Here is a 15,761-nt window from a genome sequence, read left to right on the forward strand (position 1 = left end):
AAAAAAATTGCTTCCTCTATTTTAGGGGCATAGATATTGCATATATTAATCTCAATCCCATTAACTTTAGCTTCCACGCATATCTCTACCTTCTGAAGCTTTTTGTTCTTTTATAATACGGGTGAAGCAGCGCAAAGCTAGCTCATGGTACAGGGAGTCCCAAACAGGAAGTGCCAAATTTTGAGTCCACAGTGAAAAAGGAAATGATCGGCTCTGGTATCTTCATGTCTCCTCAGTTTGTTCTGGCCTACATAGGAAGTCCTGGGGTGAGTTTAGTGATCTGGGCTGTCTCAGGAGTTGTAGCTATGTTTGCAGCACTGTCCTACATCGAGCTTGGGATGATTTTTTCTGAATCTGGTAGGGAGTTCATCTACCTACTGAAGATTTACAACTCATGTCCTGCTTTCTTTGCAGCATTCACTTTTGTCCCGCTTGTGAAACCGTTCGGTCAGGCAGCACTGTCAATCACTATTGCTGAATATGCCACAGCACCATTTTACCGAGGCTGTGACCCTCCTCAGCTGGTGGTGAAATGTGTCGCTGCAGTTCTTCTAATGGTTGTTGCCATAATCAACATCTTGAACGTGCGTATTGCCATCAGAATCCAGGTGGTCTTCCTTGTGGCCAAGGTTCTAACGCTGACGGCCATCATTGTGGGAGGCATCGCAGAGCTCATACAGAGTAGAACCATCATTGTGGAAAATCTAAAAGTTGAGAATTCCTTTAAAGGGACTCAGTACTCAGTAAGTGGTCTAGGGATGGCTTTTTATCAAGGACTCTGGTCTTACGCCGGCTGGTATAACTTGAACTACGTCATTGGGGAGCTGAAAAGACCAGAGGTGAGATTGTTAGATAATAAATTGTGATTCATGGGAATGTGTTGCTGGCCAGGAGGATGAGACATCAGCTGAAAGTTAAAAACTTTCTACTTATCAGCCAGAGGAGCCTATTCCTATTCATGTTGTTATGTTCCAATAACCATGTTTCTTCTTGCATGATTAGACATTTGTTACAACCTAAAAACAGCATTTTTATTTTTATAAACTGCATAATAAACAGATAGTGCGAGTGAACTGAGAACTTCTGGAGGAGCTGACGGTCAGACAGATCTTCAACTCCCACTTTTCTAACCACCTGGACAACTGAGAGCCTACACAGAAGACTCAAATAATGGTTTGGGTGCGTGGGTGTTCTGAAAAAAAAATAAATAAAAACCCCTGATCAGCACATCAGACAGACAAAAGAAAAGCTTCACCCACATTTAGAGAGAAGATGAGGGAGGGAGGAAGGGATGGCTTCACTTTATTTGAAGAGAAGCTCACATCACAACCTTTTCTGGGATGTAAACAGGTTCATCATCGTTCTTCATGTCCACTTTCATTTGCCGAATCCCTGGTTGATTAAAAAAAATAATACTCCACCTCATTCATGCTAATTTCCACTGTAGCCATCATAGTCACTTTTCCTTGTAAACTCTCACAAAACTGTATGTGTGTGGTCATTCACCAACTAGTTAAATAAATGTTTCATGTTGTTCATTCTTATATCCACAGCCGCAATCATGGCACACTCACATTAATGCTATGGAATCTGGGGAGAAGCATGAGTGGTAGTTTCATTTATTTTCTCTGTCTCTCTCTGGTGTCCATGACTGGGTTTGCACTATTTCCTATCACACACACCTGCCTTTAATTCAATTAATTCTCTGATCTGACTTCACTTTGTTCATTATCGCACGGTATTTATGTTCCTGGTTTTCTTTCACCGTTTTGTTTCTTTTCAGTTGTTGTGTAGTGGGGCAGCATGGTGGCTTAGTGGTTAGCACTGTTGGCTCACAGCAAGAAGGACATGGGATCAATTCCCACCTGTGGCCTTTCTATGTGGAGTTTGCATGTTCCCCCCTTGTGCTCTGGCTTTCTCCCACATTTAAAGACATGCGGGTTAGGCAGATTGGAAACTTTAAATTGTGCATGCGGGTGTGAATGTGTTTGTTTGTCTACATGTGGCCCCGCGACAGACTGGTGTCCTGCCCAGGGTGTACCCCGCCTCATGCCCTGTGACTGGCGGGATAGGCTTCAGCCACGCCTGTGACGCTTAATTGGAGTAAGCGGGTATAGAAATTGGATGGATGGTTGAAGATGAGTGAATGACTGAGTATGTGTAGTATTATTTTAAAGGCTTTTGAAAGAACAAGCTTTACAAATGCAGGTCATTTAATATGTGATGTTTTCACAGATACAAGGTGTTCAGAAGCTGGGGTTGGATCATGTCTGTGTTTGCAGCTTTGTCTGGTTTTGGTTCGGTGAACGGGAGTTTCTTTAGCAGTCCTCGTCTATGCTTTATCGCTGCAAGAGAAGGCCACATGGTGAGCACTTTAAATCCTTCTGAAACATGAATAGTTTAAGATTTAATTATTTTCCTCAGAAGAACCTCAGCCATATTTTAAAACATGACAAAAAACGTGGTCGAAGGCAAAACAAGGTCAAAAACCGGCAGGCAGATCAACAAGCAAAACAAGGCAGGACATGAGAGCTGGAAAGTGAAATACATTTAACAATCGAGCAAGGGACTGTGAGACTGTGAGGGCTTAAATAACTGGCTTAAATAACCGGTGGAGTGAAGCCTGCCACTGCTGGTGTTTACTGTCATCCGAACCCCATAGTTTAGTTGCCAGAGAGTCCATAGAGAGACCCATTCCTAAGTGCTACCAGAACCTTGGTGAGGTGTTCAATAAATCACGCTTCTATCGCTTCCTCCACACTGACTATACAATTCTTCTATTTATTTGCTTCTGGGCATGTCCCTCCCTACCAGTTGGTCATACAACCTGCCACATCTAGCAAGGGAAACAATGGACCAATACATCAAGGACTCTTGGCTGCTGGTCTCATTCGCCTCTTTTCATCACCGCTGGGGGCAGGCTTCTTCTTTTTTTGGGCAAGAAGGATGGGATGCTGTGCTTATGCATTGCTCTTAGGGGGTTGAATGCCATTATAGTCCGCAACTGGCACCCACTCCCCTCTTTGAATCAGCATTCAACTTCCTGCACATGTCAGCTATTTTGTCCAAATTAGATCTTTGAAATGTGTACCATCTTGTCCGAGTCAATGAGGGTGATGAGTGGAAGACCGTGTACAACACACCCTGGGACACTTTGAATATCTGATCATGCTCTTTGGCCTTACCAACACTCCCACCACATTTCAGGCCCTTGCCCTTGTTCACGGCATCCTTAGGGACTTCCTCAACCTGTTTGTGATGTCTATTTAGACGTCATTCTGACTTTCTCCAACAAACGTACCGAACACACCCATCACATCTGTCTGGTTCTCTAGCGTTTGCTGGAGAACCGATTGTTTGTCAAAGCAGAGAAGTGGGATGTCCACAGAGACACCATATCATTCCTCTGATTCATCTTCTCCAAGAACCAAATTAAGCCCAACCCAGCTAAAATCAGTGCAGTTACCCAAGGCCCATTCCCACATCTGTCAAACAACTTCAACAGTTTCTTGGTTTTGCTAACTTTTACCATAGGTTCATTAGGAACTTTAGTCAGGTAGTCGCGCCTCTCACAAGACTCACATCATCCAAAGTCCCCTTAATTTGGTCTCCCGAAGCAGACACTGCCTTTTCTGTACTTAAAGACCATTTCTTCTCAGCACCCATCCTTATTCAGCCTGACTTGGACCGCCAGTTCATTGTGGAGGTCAGTGCCTCTGACAATGGGATTTGGGTCACCTGTTCCAGTGAGCTAAGGGGATCACTTTCTCCATCCTTGTGCATTTTTCCCCCGACGTCTCCTCTGAAAGAAACTATGACATGGGGTACCTGGAACTCCTGGCATTCAAGGAGGCATTGGCTGGAAGGTGTTGCCGTTCCTTTTGTAGTGTGGACTGATCACAAGAATCTAGCTTATATACAATCTGCCAAATAACTAAGCTCCAAACAAGCTAGGTGGTCGCTTTTTTTCGGTAGATTTAACTTCACCATAACCTACCGTCCTGGATCCAAGAACACAAAGCTGGATGGACTCTCCATACAGTTTTTACATGCAGACCAGTCAGCTACTCAAGACCATATCCTTCCTTCGGACCTGGTGGTGAGAGTCCTCTCCTGGGACATCAAAAGAGTCATCCAGGAGGCACAACGCCATCACTCTGATCCCGGAGGAGGACCTCCCAAATGGCTGTTTGTTCCTCCAGATGCCCAGTCTGAAGTTCTTCATTTTTGCCACTGCTCCAAACTCTTGTGCCATCCCAGAACCACTCAGACTTTGGAAATATTCAATTGCCAATTCTGGTGACCCATATTCCAGGTAGATGGGAGGAACTACATTAAAGCCTGCACCATCTGCGTCAGGGCAAATCATCGCACCAGCCCCCACCTGGCCTCCTCAGGCTCTTGCCCATTCTTCACTGCCCCTGGTCTTTCTGTACTTCATAACCAGACTCCCACCATCAAAAGGACATGCCACCATCCGCACAATTGTTGAGCACCTCTCCAAGGCAGCACATCTCATGGTGCTGCCGAAGTTACCAGCCACCCAGAAAACCAACAATCTCCTAGTCCACCATGTTTTCTGACTGCATGGCATTCCATCGGCCATCGTGTCAGACAGAGGACCCCAGTTCACTTACCAGGTGTGGAAAGGCTTCTGCCCAGCACTCAGAGCCTTGGTCAGTCTCTCGTCCAGCTATCATCCACAGACCAATGGTCAGGCAGAATGAGTAAACTAGGAACACAAATCCACCCTCCGGTGTGTTACATCTTCCCACCCCACATTACGAAGTGAGCAGCGGCCATGGGTGGAGTATGTCCACAATACTCAGGTCAGCTCAGCCACAGGATATTTGCCTTTTGAGTGTTGTTTGGGATACTAGCCACGTTGTTCCCCATGCAAGAAGAGGACCTGGCAGTGCCATTCATGCATGCCCACCTGCTGCGCTGTCGGCAGGTGTGGAAGACAGCCCATTCCACTCTGCTCAAGATAAGGGACAGGACCTAACCCCATGCAGATCAGCATCAAACCCCAGCCCCTCAGTACTGACTGGGCCAGGAGCTGTGGTTATCAGCCAAGGAAATTCCTCTGTGAACAGAATCCAAGAAACTGGCACCACATTACATTGGACATGAGCATATGTTGTGGATCGAGTCCTCAGCCTAGCGGCCGTCCAGCAGTATCTGCCCCAGTCTCTCAGCATCCACCCATCGTTCCATGTCTCTCAGATCAAACCTGTGCACACCAGTGTATTGTGCCCTCTGGCTGATCCCCCTCCTCCCACTCTGCTCATGGATGGCCATCCCACCTGGACTGTGCAGCGGATCCTGGACATTTGTTGCCGGGGCCAGGGGTTCCAGTATCTGATGGACTGGGAGGGTTATGGACCTGAGGAACAATCCTGGGTGTTGCGGGGCCTCATCCTGGACCCCTCCATCCTGTGGGATTTCTATCGGGCTCATCTGGGCAGGCCTGGTGGGTCACCTGGGGACTCCGTTGAGGGGTTCTGCCTTGGTGTATGCAATGTTTTGCTCCCCTCCCCTTCTGTTTCTGTAGGTGCCACATTGTGGAACTGATTATCTTCACCTGTCCAGTACTCATCAACACCTGCATAAAAGCCCTGGTTCTTTAATTTCAGAATTCACCAGAAACTCAGCTTTCGCTTAGCGGTAGCTGGCCTCCTCATCTGTGTAGAACATATCTCTGAATTATTCTCCTCATGTTTTTTTGACTCCGTTTTTATGTACTTTGTCTCCAGGGTCATCATCCATCTGTCAGCTACATGGACAGCCACCTGATCCCGGTTACCTGTCCGGTGTCTCCAGCACATTTCAAATTTCTCTGTATCAACATTTTAATAAATTGGTACTTTGTTTTCTGTCACTCAGACTCAGCTGTAATAATACTGGTTCTTACTTTTAAAGATAAGGGTGATGTGCAGTGCTGCAGTTACTGGAGGCCCAATTTGTTACAAAAAGGCTACACTAGGTATGGGAAACAGAAAGGTGTGTTTATTACAAGGTAGATTTATTCTTCACAATTGATTTAAAATATATAAAACATATCACAAATTACACATTTATCATTTCATGGCACCGTTTTTCCATCAGGCATTATGTTGCACTTTGCACAAAGTTAAATTGTTCACCTTAATCGTGATTAATATGGACTGAATAAGGTCCCAACTCAGGCACAAATAAAAACCAACTAAATACAAACAAACACTGCAAACCAAAACACAAACAACATAGGCAACAAACCAACAAAGGAACAACCAAAATATGCATAAAATTAAGGCAAGGGAACTCGGCCAAAAGGGAATGAAACCCTTACCCCACCATATTAATCAGATCAGGTAAAGTCAGTCCTGTGCAGTACACCAACCACACCAGCCAAGGGCGCCCTCTGCGAAGCAATACGCACAGCCGTTGAAGGCCAAACAAGAATGTGGACAAAGCAACAGCCTCTTTTATAGGAGGTGGCGACTCAAACGTGCACCGCACGCACTGTGGTTCCTCGTGCCTGCTGGTGGAGGCAGCCCGAATGAGCCTGAATGTCATCCAAATGAACATTCGGACGACATTCGTGCAAATTCGAGCTGCACTTAAACGCCTTGTACAGCATTCGGCGCATTCGTAAGGTAGCGAACGGTAGCGTAAGGTTCCCTCTGGCAGATCGCGAGCAGCCGGGAAAGCAGGCTGACTGGGTGACTGTGAGGAGGAAGCGTAGTCCTAAACAGAAGCCCCGTGTACACCGCCAACCCGTTCACATTTCTAACCGTTTTTCCCCACTCGACGACACACCCGCCGAGGATCAAACTCTGGTTATTGGCGACTCTGTTTTGAGAAATGTGAAGTTAGCGACACCAGCAACCATAGTCAATTGTCTTCCGGGGGCCAGAGCAGGTGACATTGAAGGAAATTTGAAACTGCTGGCTAAGGCTAAGCGTAAATTCGGTAAGATTGTAATTCATGTCGGCAGTAATGACACCCGGTTATGCCAATCGGAGGTCACTAAAATTAACCCTGAATCAGTGTGTAACTTTGCAAAAACAATGTCGGACTCTGTAGTTTTCTCTGGGCCCCTCCCCAATCAGACCAGGAGTGACATGTTTAGCTGCATGTTCTCCTTGAACATTCCCCTTGAACAAAAAATGAGGTGGGCTTCATAGATAATTGGCAAAGCTTCTGGGGAAAACCTGGTCTTGTTAGGAGAGACGGCATCCATCCCACTTTGGATGGAGCAGCTCTCATTTCTAGAAATTTTCTTAAATCCTCCAAACCGTGACTATCCAGGGTTGGGACCAGGAAGCAGAGTTGTAGTCTTACACACCTCTCTGCAGCTTCTCTCCCCCTGCCATCCCCTCATTACCCCATCCCCGTAGAGACGGTTCCTGCTCCCAGACCACCAATAACCAGCAAAAATCTATTTAAGCATAAAAATTCAAAAAGAAAAAATAATATAGCACCTTCAACTGCACCACAGACTAAAACAGTTAAATGTGGTCTATTAAACATTAGGTCTCTCTCTCCTAAGTCCCTGTTAGTAAATGATATAATAATTGATCAACATATTGATTTATTCTGCCTTACAGAAACCTGGTTACAGCAGGATGAATATGTTAGTTTAAATGAGTCAACACCCCCGAGTCACACTAACTGCCAGAATGCTCGTAGCATGGGCCGAGGCAGAGGATTAGCAGCAATCTTCCATTCCAGCTTATTAATTAATCAAAAACCCAGACAGAGCTTTAATTCATTTGAAAGCTTGACTCTTAGTCTTGTCCATCCAAATTGGAAGTCCCAAAAACCAGTTTTATTTGTTATTATCTATCGTCCACCTGGTCGTTACTGTGAGTTTCTCTGTGAATTTTCAGACCTTTTGTCTGACTTAGTGCTTAGCTCAGATAAGATAATTATAGTGGGCGATTTTAACATCCACACAGATGCTGAGAATGACAGCCTCAACACTGCATTTAATCTATTATTAGACTCAATTGGCTTTGCTCAAAATGTAAATGAGTCCACCCACCACTTTAATCATATCTTAGATCTTGTTCTGACTTATGGTATGGAAATTGAAGACTTAACAGTATTCCCTGAAAACTCCCTTCTGTCTGATCATTTCTTAATAACATTTACATTTACTCTGATGGACTACCCAGCAGTGGGGAATAAGTTTCATTACACTTGAAGTCTTTCAGAAAGCGCTGTAACTAGGTTTAAGGATATGATTCCTTCTTTATGTTCTCTAATGCCATATACCAACACAGTGCAGAGTAGCTACCTAAACTCTGTAAGTGAGATAGAGTATCTCGTCAATAGTTTTACATCCTCATTGAAGACAACTTTGGATGCTGTAGCTCCTCTGAAAAAGAGAGCTTTAAATCAGAAGTGCCTGATTCCGTGGTATAACTCACAAACTCGCAGCTTAAAGCAGATAACCCGTAAGTTGGAGAGGAAATGGCGTCTCACTAATTTAGAAGATCTTCACTTAGCCTGGAAAAAGAGTCTGTTGCTCTATAAAAAAAGCCCTCCATAAAGCTAGGACATCTTACTACTCATCACTAATTGAAGAAAATAAGAATAACCCCAGGTTTCTTTTCAGCACTGTAGCCAGGCTGACAAAGAGTCAGAGCTCTATTGAGCCGAGTATTCCTTTAACTTTAACTAGTAATGACTTCATGACTTTCCTTGCTAATAAAATTTTAACTATTAGAGAAAAAATTACTCATAACCATCCCAAAGACGTATCGTTATCTTTGGCTGCTTTCAGTGATGCCGGTATTTGGTTAGACTCTTTCTCTCAGATTGTTCTGTCTGAGTTATTTTCATTAGTTACTTCATCCAAACCATCAACATGTCTATTAGACCCCATTCCTACCAGGCTGCTCAAGGAAGCCCTACCATTATTTAATGCTTCGATCTTAAATATGATCAATCTATCTTTATTAGTTGGCTATGTACCACAGGCTTTTAAGGTGGCAGTAATTAAACCATTACTTAAAAAGCCATCACTTGACTCAGCTATCTTAGCTAATTATAGGCCAATCTCCAACCTTCCTTTTCTCTCAAAAATTCTTGAAAGGGTAGTTGTAAAACAGCTAACTGATCATCTGCAGAGGAATGGTCTATTTGAAGAGTTTCAGTCAGGTTTTAGAATTCATCATAGTACAGAAACAGCATTAGTGAAGGTTACAAATGATCTTCTTATGGCCTCAGACAGTGGACTCATCTCTGTGCTTGTTCTGTTAGACCTCAGTGCTGCTTTTGATACTGTCGACCATAAAATTTTATTACAGAGATTAGAGCATGCCATAGGTATTAAAGGCACTGCTCTGCGGTGGTTTGAATCATATTTATCTAATAGATTACAATTTGTTCATGTAAATGGGGAATCTTCTTCACAGACTAAGGTTAATTATGGAGTTCCACAAGGTTCTGTGCTAGGACCAATTTTATTCACTTTATACATGCTTCCCTGAGGCAGTATTATTAGACAGCGTTGCTTAAATTTTCATTGGTACGCAGATGATACCCAGCTTTATCTATCCATGAAGCCAGAGGACACACACCAATTAGCTAAACTTCAGGATTGTCTTACAGACATAAACACATGGATGACCTCTAATTTCCTGCTTTTAAACTCAGATAAAACTGAAGTTATTGTACTTGGCCCCACAAATCTTAGAAACATGGTGTCTAACCAGATCCTTACTCTGGATGGCATTACCCTGACCTCTAGTAATACTGTGAGAAATCTTGGAGTCATTTTTGATCAGGATATGTCATTCAAAGCGCATATTAAACAAATATGTAGGACTGCTTTTTTGCATTTACGCAATATCTCTAAAATTAGAAAGGTCTTGTCTCAGAGTGATGCTGAAAAACTAATTCATGCATTTATTTCCTCTAGGCTGGACTATTGTAATTCATTATTATCAGGTTGTCCTAAAAGTTCCCTGAAAAGCCTTCCGTTAATTCAAAATGCTGCAGCTAGAGTACTAGCGGGGACTAGAAGGAGAGAGCATATCTCACCCATATTGGCCTTTCTTCATTGGCTTCCTGTTAATTCTAGAATAGAATTTAAAATTCTTCTTCTTACTTATAAGGTTTAGAATAATCAGGTCCCATCTTATCTTAGGGACCTCATAGTACCATATCACCCTAATAGAGCGCTTCGCTCTCAGACTGCAGGCTTACTTGTAGTTCCTAGGGTTTGTAAGAGTAGAATGGGAGGCAGAGCCTTCAGCTTTCAGGCTCCTCTCCTCTGGAACCAGCTCCCAATTCAGATCAGGGAGACAGACACCCTCTCTACTTTTAAGATTAGGCTTAAAACTTTCCTTTTTGCTAAAGCTTATAGTTAGGGCTGGATCAGGTGACCCTGAACCATCCCTTAGTTATGCTGCTATAGACTTAGACTGCTGGGGGGTTCCCATGATGCACTGAGTGTTTCTTTCTCTTTTTGCTCTGTATGCACCACTCTGCATTTAATCATTAGTGATTGATCTCTGCTCCCCTCCACAGCATGTCTTTTTCCTGGTTCTCTCCCTCAACCCCAACCAGTCCCAGCAGAAGACTGCCCCTCCCTGAGCCTGGTTCTGCTGGAGGTTTCTTCCTGTTAAAAGGGAGTTTTTCCTTCCCACTGTCGCCAAGTGCTTGCTCACAGGGGGTCGTTTTGACCGTTGGGGTTTTTACGTAATTATTGTATGGCCTTGCCTTACAATATAAAGCGCCTTGGGGCAACTGTTTGTTGTGATTTGGCGCTATATAAATAAAATTGATTGATTCGTGTGTCCAGAGCACGTGCATTCTATATTTGGCTTGTGCTCATGTTTGAAAACAATTGAAGGGCGGTCGAGTTGCAGTTGTACCACAATATGACTGCAGCCATAGGGTGATTCTTTAACTACGGGCACTATTGGCCTTGTAAATGTAATTTCCCCACACCATTGCCTTACAATATAAAGCGCCTTGGGGCAACTGTTTGTTGTGATTTGGCGCTATATACATGTGCTCTGATGTCACTGTTTATCTCCATAGAAACTACCCACACAATCTTTCATACAAACGTTTTAAAGGGACATTATTGTTGTGGTGGAAATTACGGCAATAGTGTGGGACAACTACATTTCATTTAAAAAAATCACAACAGTTGTATGACATTGAATACCCCAATTATGTTTTGATTATTTTACTGATATTTTATTCAGAGATATTTTAAAACATTAGAAAAAACATTTGTTTACTATTCATTTTTATCATTGAAGATCATAAGTCTGGGTGTGGGACAAGCACAAAACGGCAATATTTGCATATAATGATGCTGAAAAAAGGTGAAAAAGTCATCATAGACTACTAGGACAAATTTCTTAAAACACTTTCATTGTAAAAATAACTATAAAAGTGTGAAATTTCCCCTTTTTTCTTTTTTTCATAAAATATGATCAAGGGACATAAAAGTGCCCGTAGTCTAAGAATCACCCCATAATATTGTTGTTGTTTGTTTTCTATGAGAATCTGTTTACACTGTCTGAAGAGCAGACATGGTTCACTCATTTGTTCTTTCTGCAGCCATATATTCTGGCCATGGCTCATGTCCAGAGATTGACTCCGTCTCCAGCACTGATCTTCACCACATCCATCGGCCTGCTCCTGCTGGCCTCTGGAGACTTCCAGAGTATTGTCAACTACGCCAGGTGAAGGCTGAGTCCGTGATTCACACCACACATCAACATTTCTTCTTTTTAAACAAAAGTTATGCTTAATTTTCCTCTTTATTGATGTCATCAGCTTCACTACCTGGATTTTTTTTATGGCATCACTTTGTCTGGACTCCTGTAGCCAAAGATCAAGAAGCCAGAGCTGCCCAGGGCATACAGGGTCTGTTTCATGTCTGTTCTCTAAATGTCAGCATAAAAAAAACGACATTCTCACTCACAACTCGTAACATTTTAACATTCTGTCAGCGCCCCTTTGTGTCATGGTTCAGCTTAGTGGTTTTGGTTCTGTTGGGTTGTTGGGGGTGATTTTCCATTCCCGTAGTATTCCTGTCAAGCTTTTCTTCCCATGGTCCGTGTGTGTGTGAGATTCCTACAGGTATGTCCCATCGAACTTGCCTCCAGTGTTCACAACGCATATGCATCTGAGGGCGCATGGTGCTGTGTCTCCTTCTCATGTCTTAGGCTGGAGTGAAGTGTGTTGCTTCCTCCTTTTGGTCTCCTGCAGGCATTCAGGGATGAGCATGCACATCATGCCCATGCCTGATCTGTCATGGTCCTCACCACCTGTCCTCAGTTCCTGTCGTGTCCTCCATCTTTCTGTAGTGTGCATACGCCGCTGCAGTTGTCTACTTCTGTCTCTTCAGAGGGCTCTGTCGGTTGCGTGTTATTATTTCCTTTTCACCAGTTTTTCAGGGGTATCGAGGTCTTTTGGTTTCTTAGAGGTCTTAGGTTTCTTCTGGTCTTCATGTTGTGGCTATATTATGTTACAAGTGCACAAGTGGGTCAGCGTTATATGCAGTTCGTGTCATGATTCAGTCCACTATGCGGGTAATGGTTTGTCGCCCTCTTATGTTCATTTGGTGTTATTACATGTCTTCTTATTCTTTCTGATTAGAGCAGCTGGACTTGTGTCTTAAGTTAAGCCTGTTTTCTTTTTCTTCCCTCGTTTGGTTCACCTCGCTGAGTTGCACTTGTTTCCTGCTCCAGTAGTTTATCCGTCTGCTCTAGTGGTCACTGTGTTGTAAGTCCTTTCTGGCCATTTTTCAGTCACTTTTTGTTTCCACCATTCGCTCATTCTTCAGGTTTTTGTTACTGTTGGGATTCTTTCTGTCATGTTGTAGTCGTTGCCACTGTTTGTCACCTGTCACGTTTGAATATTAAACAGTAACACCTTGTTTCTAAACCCAACCCTCCTCTATCTGGCTGTACTGCATTTTGGGGTCCAATCTTCTATTTAGTGGAACTAAACCGTAACATAGCATTTCTTAACATGTCACATGGTGACACAAAGGGGCACCCAACTCGTCGTCACATAGTGAAGTTTAGTCAAAATGAACCTTTTCCATCAAAATGTGATGAGTTGGGAGTGAAAATGTTACAAAAATACATCAGGGTCATTTGCTCAGTTCACTCTGACAGTCACGTCTCTCGTCATGATTTTTGTCTCCTCTCTCAAAGGTTCCCATTTTGAGCCCCATATTGGTCCTAATTGCTGCAGTATTTCTGGTGCTGGCACCCATCAGATGATCCTCAGATGGAATACCTCTACGTGATGTTATTCATCTTCAGTAGAGTTTTTCTCTATGTGCCCTTCATCCATTATAGGCTCTGCCCAGGCCTCTTCAGAAAAGTGACTGTGTTCCTGCAGCTGTTCTTAGAGGTCGCCCCAACAGAGAAGAACTTGTGATTTTTATGCATAAACATATCAAAATCCAGGACTAAGAGACATATTTTACTGATTTTGCTTCAGAACCCATCTACAACCACATACTTTTTTTTGTCAAAGCGTGAAATGACTTCAATTGAGAACATGTGTTTCAGTGGTTAAAGGTGAAAGTTCTCCAGAAGAAGCAGGAACTGAATGTGACTGCAGTGTAAATAATCCCACCATGTGACAGAATCTGAATTTCAGACTTGGGGAAGTCATTGACAGACAAGAATTTAACAAGTTTTAGTGTTATTCTGACAAAGTATTCAAAGTAATTTCTTGCTAGCATGTCCAGATATTTTTGGTCCTTTAAACCTGGTTGAACACACACGAAACAAATTAAACCAGAAAATCTGCACTTTAATATTCATTAATTATTCTTGTCAAATATGCCGTTGTAGACAAATAAAATGAAATTTTGGCCAGAATATAAGATGACCCTGATTATAAGATGATTCAGGAGGAGCAATATGGATTCCATCCTGGTCGTGGAACAGTGGACCAGCTCTTTAACCTCTCAAGGATATTTGAAGGGGTTTAGGAGGCTGACCGATGAGTCTCCTTGTCTTCCTACCGCTGTCCAGATGTCACACCCAGTACCTTCCTAGTTGTCTCCATCACCACATCTGCAGTACCAGTTGTCCAAAATTGCTTCCCCTCCATCCAGTGCTTCTCTCACCTGCTCACTGAATTTCACATGAAAGACTGATGGCAGAAGATCGACAGTTTGTCATCAAATGCATGTAGAAAATTACGGGAATACTTTAAAACAATGTTCACAAGAATGCCATAAGAACAAGGAACCCAGCCTGTCTCATGGCAGTCCATCATCATCAGGCAGGACAGTTGTCTCCTTTTTCCCCTCACAGTGATGGTATTAGAGGTGATCCCAACTTAAAATCCTCCTCCAAAGAGAGACATTTTGACTCAGCACACTGACTGTTACAACTTTTCCTGGTCTGAATAAAGATTGTTATGGCCCCTTCACACATAGTACGAAGTTTGGATGAAAACGGTGTGAAACAGCGCGAAACAGATTGAAATTAGCACAAGAAACATTGCGCCAACAGGCAGGCGTGCACGAACCCGGTGCTAGAGTTAGTGCAAGCGCCGGTGTCCGTTGAGCAGGAACAGTGCCAGGTGCACCACATGGTGCAGCGCTTATGTGGAAGAAATAAAAACCAGCTGGGACCTGTGCGACCACATCGTCGCTTATGTGGAATAAATAAAAAAAAGAAAAAAAGAAAAAACACAGCACCCGGGACATAAACTCACATCTTTCAAAACCACTGAGACTTTACCACTGAGCTACGGAACTGTTCTTTGAAACCTGCGGGAAACTGCGTCATATCAAGGACATGGAAGTATTCCAAAAAAATTTAAATCCCACACCATATAAAAACACTGCATTTATCAAGCGATCAATACAAATATGATCCATCTGTTCCTCTAGTGATGACCCATGGTCACAGACATACAGTCATGAAATGTCATGAATGAGAAGCAGTGTGCTCTGATCATGTCCACATCTATTGTTCAGGTGCCTCCAGTCAGCTGCGCGTGTTCTGCCCGACACGTGTCTTGTGGACGGCATGTCGCAGCACACACACCGCATCATGTGGAACAGAGCTCACGTTGGGTGACATGACAGTCAGATTGCCCGCTGCGTGTTCTGAGCTGACGGTCCTTTTCAACCTGGGGGGCTGTCAGTGTCCACTCCGTGTGCATGATCGTTTGCTGCAGCTTGTCGCCACCACGGCGATATATGTTTTTATTTATGTCCACGTAAATACAGCAATCAGACACACGCGCCTCACAGTGGACAGTTTTTAGTCTATGACTGTCCAAACACGGTAGGTGTTGTGTAGCTGGAATGTCCAGAATGACAGCTCACCACAGCTGCTTCCGTCGGAAGCCACGTCTCCTGTGAATGGAGCACACACACCCACGTCAGTGTGTGTGTTTGCAAAGTCAGACTCGTGGGGAACTTAGACAAATTTCACAGCAGTATGACAGTGATTGTCTGCAGTCTCCCGTTGTGCCAAGAGTGTGACTGGCCACACATTTTCAAAGTGCCATGCGAGGTGTTAGGTGTTCGTGCGTTTCACCTGGAATTTGGCCGGCACCTGCCGCGAGAGGGTGCGATGGATTCGTACAGCAAAAGTCCTCATTTTGTAGGACTCTAGCAGTGCTCATCCTGTTCCTTCTTGCACAAAGGAGCGGATACTGGTCATGCTGATGGGTTAAGGACCTTCTACGGCACTGTCCAGCTCTTCCAGAGTCACTACCTGTCTCCTGCAATCTCCTCCATGCTCTTGAGACCATGCTGGGAG

The 15,761-nt window shown here is 43.7% G+C and overlaps 1 pseudogene; it reads left to right on the top strand.

The window, feature by feature from the left end:
* Window positions 1-203: 203 nt before the first annotated feature.
* On the top strand, window positions 204-13,727 carry LOC117531874 (annotated as a pseudogene).
* The last annotated feature ends 2,034 nt before the right edge of the window (window positions 13,728-15,761 follow it).

The sequence above is a fragment of the Thalassophryne amazonica genome, chromosome 19 (genome assembly GCF_902500255.1).
Source record: "Thalassophryne amazonica chromosome 19, fThaAma1.1, whole genome shotgun sequence".
NCBI lineage: Eukaryota > Metazoa > Chordata > Actinopteri > Batrachoidiformes > Batrachoididae > Thalassophryne > Thalassophryne amazonica.